The sequence below is a fragment of the Bidens hawaiensis genome, unplaced genomic scaffold (genome assembly GCF_021521415.1).
Source record: "Bidens hawaiensis isolate Kalapana, Puna unplaced genomic scaffold, B.hawaiensis_p1.1 tig00005587_1, whole genome shotgun sequence".
Lineage (NCBI taxonomy): Eukaryota > Viridiplantae > Streptophyta > Magnoliopsida > Asterales > Asteraceae > Bidens > Bidens hawaiensis.
The window spans coordinates 269293-281261 of record NW_027491361.1 but is presented as its reverse complement, the minus strand read 5'-3'; positions in this window follow the sequence as shown (position 1 = coordinate 281261).

The window sequence follows — 11969 nt, the reverse complement described above, 5'->3', positions numbered from 1 at the left end:
CCTGGTGAAAACAATGATCAAAACGAAGGCAACAATGAAGACGGCAATGAAGACAACGACGACGTTGGCGAAGACGACGAAGACGACGACGACAACGACGACGAAGAGGGCGAAGGTGACGAGGGCGAAGATGACGACGACGACAACGATGACGAATAGTTTTTTTTGTTTTCATGTAATATCTATTTAATAAAATATTATTGTTATTTGATTATTCTTATTAAAAATTAAAAAAAAGTGTAAAAATGACTGGGCGCCACTTGGCGCATAATTCATGGGGGTGGAGAGTTAGGCCATCTCCAATGGTTCGAGTGGTTTGAAATACAAACCATCATAATCACTCACTCACCTTCTCTCTTCTTCCATTCTCTCCCCTCTCTCTGCGGCTTTTCACACTCACATACATGCTCTACAAAGGGTTTGTAATTTCAAAACTCTTTCTTCTCTCTCTCCTATCTCTCTCTTCTCTCACTCCTACACCTAGGCTCCATGTCAACTTTCAAACCATTCCAACTTCACCATTGGAGATGCCCTTATGACTACAGCCTATTTTTGTAAAAAACCATAACTCTGACTGGGCGCCACGTGACGCATAATGCATGGATGTGGAGAGTTATGACTACACATGGTCTTATTTATGAAACTTACTAATTTGTTAATTAAGAACATCTACATTGGTGGATGAATAGAAGACAACTAAACATGTCACATCATCTATCATCTGTCACGTTAGATTTCCACTAATCCATTTTCAAACACCAAAAGAACTCATTTTTCTTTTAACACTGCATCCACTTTTAAACACCCTTATGTTATATTCCCTATAATCACATACTTTCATATTTTATTTCTATAAATTCAAATACCTTTAGAAACTAAAATACTTTTATAGGTGTCTTATTTTTTATTTCATATTATTAAAAAGTAAATAAGTTTTAGTAAATAGATTTAAAATAAAAATAATAAAAGCCGTATAAATAAAAATTTAAAATTATATAAACTGTAAATAAGCCAACCAAAAACACACAAAAAAATTTATTAATTTTTTTTAAAATGATATAAACAATAAATTTTATTATTAAAAAAATTTACCATTAAAAGTAAAAAAAAACTAAAAAGAAATTATTATTTTATTTAAAAAGAAAGATAGTTAAAAGTGGGTGGTTGAAATTGTTTTCAAAATTTAAATGAAAAATTAATTACATTTGGCTCACTTATCATGTTTACTTATATCCAGTTTTGTGGATATGCTCTCAACTAAACATCATCTTCAATATGCATTTATCCAGTTCAGAGTTCTGAACAATGCCACGTCAGAACTAAACATCACATTGAAGATGGTCTAAGAGTATAAACAAGATGCCACCAGAAAAAGAGGCCATCAACACCCATTTTGACTATTACATTATCCTTTTAATAGACCCATTTTCAGGTCATATAATGGCATAACCTATGTAGTTACTGCAGTAAAAAATCAAATATCAGTCACATAATTAAGATTCAATATTTGAGATAACGGTTATCGCGGTGAGATATAAGTCATTTTAATATCATGCAAAACTCGTATATACATGTATAAAAACGTATTCGTATATTATATTAATAGTAATATCAAGGGTCAAAACTCAAAATGTCGATATTTGTAATATGATCTAGATCTAATAGTAAGCCATGAAATCTTCCTCCGAGTCCACACCAACCAAGGCATCCGAGATATCGATCAATATCGGTCAAATATTGGTTAAATAACGGTCAATAAAAGTCAAAATTCGATCAATATCGTTGATAATATCAATATTGATATTTTTCTTGGGACCGATAGGCATGAGCAAAACGGGAAATGGTACTAATTTGGTAGCGTCTGTACCAATTTAGTATCAAATTATGAGTTTTCATTACTGATGCGGTTATGATTTTTAATGAATTTTGTCTTCAATACCAGTATCGAACTGAGCATTTCTTTACTGATACCAATACAAAGAACTAGAAAAATCGGTAACAGTATTCTCGATACCAATTCCCGCTCATCCACATGGGCCGATAACATATATATAACTGATATCCTGTCACACCCCGACTTAGGGCCTATGCGTATGACCAATAGTTGGTACCTGTTTTGTAAATATATTAGAGTTTGCGAGTTGTTTTGAAATAAAATATTAATAAATTTTTGAAACCTTTATTTATAATAACATAATAATTTATTTGAGAGGCTTCTCGGATAATAAATACCCGAGTATTTGTTTTTATAAACCTTGTTTGATTTTACAAATCATATTGTTTATAATATTTTAATAATTTAAAATTGAACCATCTATACCTTGCGAACATCTACCTTCATGAATGACTCTAATTCCTTGCTACCTGTACTAATATAATTCCCTGAAATATGGGGGGAAAATACGTCAGCGATATGCTGGTGAATCGTTGACTCTAAAAATATTTTATTTCTTTCTTTGACTGACAAGATAGTTTTCTTGAACAATCTCAGTAGAAACGTCTCTTATTTATGGGATTTGTGCCACTGTCATACACACACAATTACGGTTCTTCGGGAATTGATGCCCATTGGAGAACATTTATTTTGATTTCTAGTCTGCGGCCACGTAGCCTTGATTAATAGACTAGACAAATTTTGTTTGGATCCAGACACATGTGTACTCGGTCTGATTTGCTTTTATTTTTTGTCTTGTAAATTAACAGGGATCACGTAATCCCCTAAATCTTTATGTTAGAGATAACGTAATCTCTAAAAATATTTGACTGACTTTGTTTAAGATAAACAACCCGTTTATCTTGACTGATTGTAAAAGGTTTAACGTATTCACCTGTGATTGTCTGTTCTGAATGATGTGGTGATCTCGTTTGAAAACCTTTATGAATGATTAATGATTAACCTATAAAAAAATAGGTTTTATAAATACCCGGATCGTCTATTGATCCGGCTACATACCTTTAGTTTGGTTTTGATAGCTTTAAACCTTGATTGATCATTTGTTTGAATAAAATATTCTGATATGAAATCTTTCTCTTTATTTGCAAATCATATGCTATGTTTCTTCTTCAAGAAGAAACATCAATTACCTATATCTTTTGTATATAATATCTTATGTTTCTTAGCTATGAAGAAACACTATTTGACTATACCCCTTGTAGGTAAAAGCTTATCATGAGAAAATAATATATTAACCATATCCTCATGTATATTATATTTCTTAGTTTTAAAGAAATATTATTTTAACCTTTATATTTATAAGTTTTGATCAAGGTCTATGCTATACCCTGACTAAGGTCTAAGCCATGATATAATAAAATAATAACTTAGGTAGAACCCCTACCTTACGCGGGCACTCGAAGTTTATACACTTAAACTTGTACAAGCAGCACTTCTATTCTATGTCGCGTACTAGGGCTTAAATTGGCGGAACTTCGGAGCTTGGCACGCGTTATGAGGTTTGTCACGCAAAACATTGCTTGACACGCAAAACGAGTTGTGCCGGTCGTCGGGACTTGTCTGCACGTACTTCGAGGTGAGTCGATTTTCAGGGATATAAGTATCAAGCGGAGGGCATGAAAACCGAGGCAGAGAGAGAAATTATTTTTAGAGAGAGAAAGTGATTTGGTGTGAGAGGAATGTGCAGGGGCGGCTCCGAGAAGGCGAACAATATTTTGGGCCAAAGACGATATTTTTTTTGGGCCTTAAGTAAAAGAAACATTTTGTTAGTTTTAAACAATTTAATTTTGAATAGGCTTACTTGATTATGATTTGAGTTGTGTAAAATACTTTTGTATAAAAATAAGCTTAAAATTGTCTCAAATAAAACTAAAACTCACAACCTTTTGGTTAGATGGCATACCCCTTTACCACTAGACCAAGTTAGTGGTTATGTAATTGTGATGAAACATTGATTATACATATTGTTTTGATAAATATACATATAATGTTTTTTGAAAAAAAAATTCGGGCCTAGCGGGGTGTCGGGCCTGTGGCCGTCGACTACCTCGCCATGCCTCAAGGCCGACCCTAGGAATGTGCCATAACCCTCTATTTATAAGCTGAAATTGGGTCCCATCACGTAGGGATGAGCAAAATTGGTACTGCAACCGGTACAGGTACCGAAATCGGTACCAATTTGGTATCGTCAGTACCGAATTGGTACCAAAGTTATTAGTTTCGGTACCGGTATTTCCCGAATTTTTACCTTCAATATTTTGGTACCGGTACCAAGAATTCGCAATTTTCGGGACTGGGACCGGTGGGTATTGGTACGGTCCCGATCTCATCCCTACCATCACATATCGTGATGACGGAAGAAGAACACGTGGCATGATAACTCAGCCCTAGCGTCCTATAAGGCCCCTTTACTAGTGCCTCACATTTGGACGTTGGATTTACTCATTAACATAGTTTTAATCATCAGAGTTAATAAAAACATTCGTGGAATATAAAAACTTTCATAAAACGTTACATATCAATCCATAACTTGTCTTAATAAACATATTGTCTTTAAAATTAAAACCATAAACCAATAAACGTCTTGGGTCTTCCGATGCCAACCCTCTTATTCATTGCCACGTGTTCCCCTAAAGAGAGCTGCCTCATCTTACTCACCTGCATGCATACTAAAAGTCAGCTACGCTGAGTGAGTTCTAGTTAATCATACAACATACAACACATTCATACTTACATACTTTCGTTCATACTTTCATAATTTTATCTTATACTTACTTACCTTCATAACTTACGTTTTAGAGAGCATTACGCCTTACTTTCCTCGAGTATTATTAGGGCCCGGTTCCTTCTTGCCTCAAATATTATTAGGGTTTAGTTCCCTCTTGCCTCGAGTATTATAAGGGCCCGGTTCCCTCTTGCCTCGAGTATTATTAGGGCCCGGTTCGCTCTTGCCTCGAATATTATTAGGGTTCGGTTTCCTCTTCGTTACCATACAACCATACACCATTTTACATTCATACATATATACATACATATCATACATACATTATACATAGCAATATAACTTGATAGTACGTGCAATATCCAAAGATCGTTCAGGTATTGCCAAGCAATCATTCATACCTTTCACATAATCACATAAGGCATACAATTATTACTTAGGATAAATGTATTAACAAACACATCGAGTATGCCACAGCCCCAAAAACATAACAAGGAATGGGGCTAGAAACTCACCTGGATCCTGTTTCTTTCTCCGTTTACTGTTATTCACTTCCTTAATTGATCTCGGCTGACTGTACATTAGTTATACGTATTATTATATGTCCTACTTGCATTTTAGCCAGAAAATAGCTAAATCTGGTATAAACCGTTGGCCTTGTATTAGATTTCTTTATACTTAGATTTTTTTCATCTCATTTGCACCTCAGCCAAAATGGATAAGTCTGGTGTAATCTAATGGTTCATTTTAGATTACTTTTACTTAGATTTTATTTTCATCCTTTTTCTTTCCTTATATCCTTTCGACGCATATTATCCCATATATATATATATATATTCATATATACCTATGTGTGTGTTCGGGTTACACCATGCATTCGTGTACCTGTGTAATGTATTTGTACCACACCAAGTATTTGGAAAAGTATATAGTATACAATTACTTGCATGTATTCGAGTTTCCTTGGTGTAATCGGGTTACACTCATGTATATAAGTAATCAAATCATAAGGTGTATTCGAGTCTAGCAATGTATGCGAGTATATGTATGTGATGCCCCTCATAATTTACTAAGTATTGTATATGCGAGTGTTTATAATACTATTATACTTTTTGCGAGCTTGTGTATATAGACATATACATTGTAATCGAGCTATAGAAATCTGCCAAGTCCTTTGTGAGCGATTGGTCATTGTATGTGAGTTGTGTTTTTGTAAGCGGGTTCCATGTGTGTACGCGAATACATGTAATCGAACCCTCAAGTAATAGAACCTATATTAAGCAATCACCTTTGAAACCAATCCATCACATGTATTTGAGTTTCAGCTGTAATCGAAGGCTCATTAGGATCGGGTCTTAATTATAATCAATACTTAATGCGACCGAATCTGATTTGTGTTCGAGTTTTAAAGAGTGATTTGGTTTCTAACATTGCGATCGAGCTCTATGTATAGGAAACATATTGTAATCGAATATGCTGTAATCGGGTTTCGATTGTATGCGACTTGTATATTGGTAGTCGATCACAATGTAATCGTTCTGGGCTAATGTATACAAGCATATTGTAACTAAGTATGGTCATTGAAAGCGAAAGCATCATGTAATCGAGTCCCGTATATGGTCGATTACAATGTAATCGAGTGGAGCATGTAAGCGATTTGGGCAAGGATGCGGCCTATTTTGTAATCGACGATAACATCGTGATCGGCTTAGAGTCATTGTAATTGAACCTCGGCCCTGAATTTAGCCGTAATGTGATCGACCACACCGTGGGTTCGTTTACCACTATACCTGGCCCGTTTTACACTTTATCATCGTAGTATTGGTCGCTTTTTAACCCACAATCCATTCTCTGTCCGTTCTCGGCAAAACGGGATCCATGCATATGTAAAGTTTGAACCTTTTATCACAAAAAAACTTTCAAACTAGATCTAGGGTTTCTTTAAACGAGCCATTCATGTTTATAAGTTCGTTAGGTTCATTTTATCATCAAGTTTACAACTTTATGTTTCGTTTCAAGACCAACCATTAATGAAAATGAAATCTTTAAGATCAAGAACGTACCTTTACGTGTTCGTTTGGTCTTGGTTAGCTTGCCTATGAACTTTAAAACCCTGAATCTATCTCGTATATGGAAGGTTTATCTATATTTGGCTTGATTTTGGTCTCGGATCTCGTTTCTCTCTCGCGGCTGTTAGTATATAGTAAGGAGGTGTGTGTGTGTTCTTGTGTGTGTGTAGAGATTATGGAAAGATGGAAATGAGAGTTAGGGTTTTAGGATGGTTTAAGGGGGTATTTATATTCCTTAAAGCCTATGGACCTAAGGTCCATTACCCTTTAACCCACCTTAATTATTCCAAGTCCATGATCTTTTCTTTATTTAATACTAATTGAATATTAACACGGCCCGAATTATAAACTTTCTTTTATTTATTTCTAAAATTAGGATGTTACAAGTCTTCCATCCTTAAAGAGGTTTCGTCCCCGAAACCTAACTATCTACTTAAACAAATTAGGGTAGAACTTGCGCATCTCATCCTCAGCTTCCCAAGTAGCATCTGATCCTTTGCGGTGCTTCCATATCACCTTCACTAAGGGTATAACCTTGTGACGAAGTTGCTTCTCCTTGCGATCAACACTCTCTGTTGGTTGCTAAATGTAGTTAAGTTGCTTCTCCTTGCGTCCATAAATGGCACGTGATACGTGCCATCAGCTAGACATTTTCTCAGATGAGAAACATGGAAAGTTGAATGATTTCCTTCTAATTCGTCGGGCAAATCCAGCTTATAAGCTACTTCGCCCACACGATCTGAGATCTTAAACAGTCCAATGTACTTTGGACTCAACTTTCCTATCTTTCTGATTCGAATGATTCCTTTCCAAGGCGAGACCTTGAGCATCACATTGTCACCAACGTTGAACTCAATCGGTCGCCGCCGCTTATCAACATACGACTTCTATCTGTCTTGAGCGGCTTTCATCCTAGCCTTAATCTGATCGAACTTTGAAGACGTTTCTTGAACAACTTCATCTCTCCCCAACATACGGGAGTTCTACATCGTCTACTATAAAGCATCTCAAATGGTGGCATACCAATACTTGAATGGTAACTGTTGTTATAATAGAACTCTTCCAGATGCAGGTGATCATCCCAACTTCCACCAAAATCTAAAACACAAGCACGTAGCATATCCTCATGGGTTTGGATCTTCCTTTCGGATTGCCCATCTGTTTGAGGATGATACGTCGTACTGATGTTTAATCTCGTTCCCATAGCTTCATGGAACCTCTTCCAAAATCTTGAAGTAAATCGAGTATCTCTATCAGACACGATCGATAACGGGGTACACCATGCTTAGATACAACCTCTTTTATGAACAATCTTGCCAACGTTTATAACGAGATAGCCTCTCGTATAGGCAGAAAGTGAGCACTCTTGGTCAAACGGTCCACAATCACCCAAATGGTATCATGATGCTTAGCTGTACGAGGTAGCATAGTTATGATTTCCATGGTGATGTGTTCCCATTTCTATTCAGGTATCTCAAGTGGTTGCATTTTTTCATAAGGCTTCTGGTGTTCGGCTTTGACTTGTAAACAAGTTAAGCACTTACTAACATAATCCACCACATCGTTTTTCATTCCTGGCCACCAATTGTCCCTTTTCAAATCTTGATATATTTTTGTAGTTCCTGGATGAATTGAGTATCTTGAATTATGAGCCTCATATAAGATTCGACCTCTAAGATCCCCATGGCGTGTGATCCACACACGGTCAAACCTAGTCTTAACACCATGAGTTTTTTCCATCAACTCATCTTGCCGGTTTCTCAAATAGGCTTGAATTTCTCAAATAGGCTTGAATTCATAATCAGCTGGTATGACTTTACTATTGCAATGACTTCCTCATTCTTACGACTTAGCCCGTCGGCGACCACGTTTGCTTTACCAGGATAGTATTTAATGTCGCATTCGTAATCCTTAATCAACTCCAACCATCTCCTCTGTCTCATGTTCAACTCCTTCTGCTCGAAGAAGTATTTTAAACTCTTGTGATTTGTGTAAATGGTACATTTAGTACCATACAGATAATGCCTCCATATCTTGAGAGCATGCACTATTGCTGCTAACTCTAAATCGTGCGTCGGATAAGTACTCTCCTAGACTTTCAGCTGTCTAGACGTGTAAGCTATCACTTTTCCTCGTTGGATTAACACGCAACCTAACCCACGATTCGAAACATCAGTACAAACAACCAAATCCTCGTCACCATCGGGTAGAGCAAGGATTGGAGCTTGCGTGAGTCTCTTCTTTAATTCCTCAAAAGCTTCTTCCTAGAACTTTCCCCAACTGAATACTATCGACTTTCGGGTCATACCGGTCAACGGTGCGGCTATCTTGGAGAAACCTTCGATGAATCTCCTATAGTAGCCAGCTAACCCTAAGAAGCTTCATATATCAGTCGGATTCTGTGGAGTTTTCCAATTCGTTATCGCCTCAATCTTAGCTGGGTCCACAGTAATCCCTTCAGAATCTATCACGTGACCTAGAAATTGCACTTCTCTTAACCAGAACGCGCATTTCGAAAACTTACCGTACGATGTCTCTTTCTTCAGAGTCTCAAATACCTCTCTCAAATGCTCAGCATGATCCGACTCACTCTTTGAATAAATAAATAAATCGTTGATGAAAACGATAACTGACCATTAAATCGGCTAAAACACCCTATTAATCATGACCATTAATGCTGCGGGAGCATTTGTTAGATCGAACGACATTACGAGGAACTCGTAGTGTCCATATCGCGTCCTAAACGTTGTTTTAGGGAAATCTGCCTCTTTAACCTTTAGCTGATGATAGTCTGATATGAGATCTATTCGTGAGAACCAACTTGAACCTTGCAGTTGGTCAAACAGATCATCGATCCTTGGCGAGGGATGCCTATTCTTTACCATAAGTTTGTTCAACTCGCGATAGTCTATGCACATTCTCATGCTTCCATCCTTCTTTTTCACGAATAACACTGGTGCGCCCCACGAGGTAACACTTGTTCTAATAAAACCCTTGTCGAGGAGTTCCTGCAGTTGGGACATCAATTATTTCATCTCGGACAGCGCTAGACGGTAAGGTGCCTTCGCGATGGGTTGGGCTCATGGTACTAAGTCTAACTGGTATTCTATCTCTCGCTCAGGTGGCAACCCCGAAAGATCCTCATGGAAGACTTCTGGGTAGTCGTGCACGATAGGAACATCTTTCATTTCTTTCGTCTTGGCCGTAGCGTTGACAACATACGCCAGGTAGGCACCGCACCCTCGCCTTAACAATCCCTCGGCTGTTATCATCAAAATGACATTAAACCCAGAACTTTCCTTACACACTATCTGCGCCTCATACTCAGACAACCAATCTATTCTCAAACCACATTGAACCCTCCTAAGGTCATAACATACAAAGTAACAAGCAACCCATGTCCCTCTAACTCTACCTTACAGTCCTTAACCATTTTCATTATTTTAACCGAAGCGTCACTAGAGATTTCTACTATAAAAGTTTCAGACACTCGGCAACATTTTATTTTAGCTAATTTACTAAAGGGCGTGGCTACGAAACTTTTATTCGCACTTGAATCAAATAATACTGAAGCGGAAATACCGTTACTAGAAACGTACCTGTGACGACATCTGGAATCTGCTTGGCTTGTTCTTGAGTCAGCATGTAGGCTCTGGTCTTTGGCCTTATTGGTTCAGCATCCATTTTTTCGCTTCCTCCAGCTCCACCATCGGTACACTCTCTAGCAAAGTGACTTGTTTTACCGCACTTGTAACATGCGGGCTTAGCACTGCACTCATGAGCATAATGACCGGCTTTTAGAAAATTATAGCAAACATTCGATCCAACTCCGCATTCCCCAACATGCATCTTTCTGCACTTATGGCACGTATCCGAACCAATACCCCATCTACACTCTCCACCGTGAATCTTTCCACAAGTCTTACACGACTTCTTCTCCCACACCTTCTATTTCTTGTCTATGGAGTTCCACAACTGAGTACCAGGTCGTTTAATAGAAGCAGCCCACTTCTTATCTTTTTTCTCTTTCCACACAACAACATCATCCGCAGCCAGATCCTCATAAACAATCTCTGCGAGTTCGACAGCAGAGTCAAAACTAGTTTGTTTATTTGCCCTGACTAGTATGCGAACTTTTTGTGGCAATCCCCTCACATAGAACTTGATTCTCTTAGCCTCAGTGTTGACCATATCGGGCACCAACCTAGACATTCGGTGGAACTCAGTGGTATTGTCACGATGTGTCATCGTCCCAGCTTTCAAGTTCAGGAAACTCATTTCCGCCCTTTCAACCTCGTCGTCAGCACATAATCTCTTCATAACCAATTCCTTCAGATCCTCCCATTTCATTGCCTTAATTTCCTCTGGACTCTTCATCTGCTCAATCGATTCCCACCAATACATCGCCTCTTCAACAAACGATTGGGTGGCATAACCGACAGCTTGGTCGGGACGGCACTCGCTAATGCGGATAAACTTGTCCATAGTGGTTATCCATTGAAGAGTAGCGATCGCGTCTCCCAAACCAGTCAGCTTTTGGGGGTCACATCCCTTGAAGGACTTATAGTTGCACCCACCTCGGCCCCTCATCATATCATCAACCTTCACAGACTTCACTACACTCGAGGCCTCCCTCCCTCTTTCATTATCTTTCTTACCATCTCCACCAGCCCCTTCAGCAGTTCTTTCACGTCTTCGAGCAGTCCCTTTAGGAGTTAGGTTCTTCACGGCAGTAGCTACAGCTTGAACAATAGCTGCTTGAATTGCGGGATCTAGTTGAACCCCTTCGTTGTTATTCGGGTTTCTTCCAGCTGCGCTTCCTTCATCTCCGGTATTGGAAGCTGTTTCAACCGAAGGTTGTCAGACACGAAGAGGCCTGCCATGACGTCCAGTGCGACCTCCAGCTCTCACAACTCCTCCATTCCCACAACTCCTCCCGTTCCAGCCATTGTATTCTAAAAGGGAAAACACAAACGTCATCACTGAAGAAACTATCTAGTACATGGATAGTAAGGCTAACAGGTAATAACAGTGGCCAGCTGTGATTAGCTGATCACGTTACTTTTAGTATCCTATACACTTCCCCTTATGAGTCTATTTGTGCTGATTCTAATCTTAAACAGTTAATCGATCAAATAATCAAGAAATCCTATCCATATTACTAACATATCCATTCTTTAGCTATCAAGATAACATTCACATTTATTATCTAACAATACGCCTT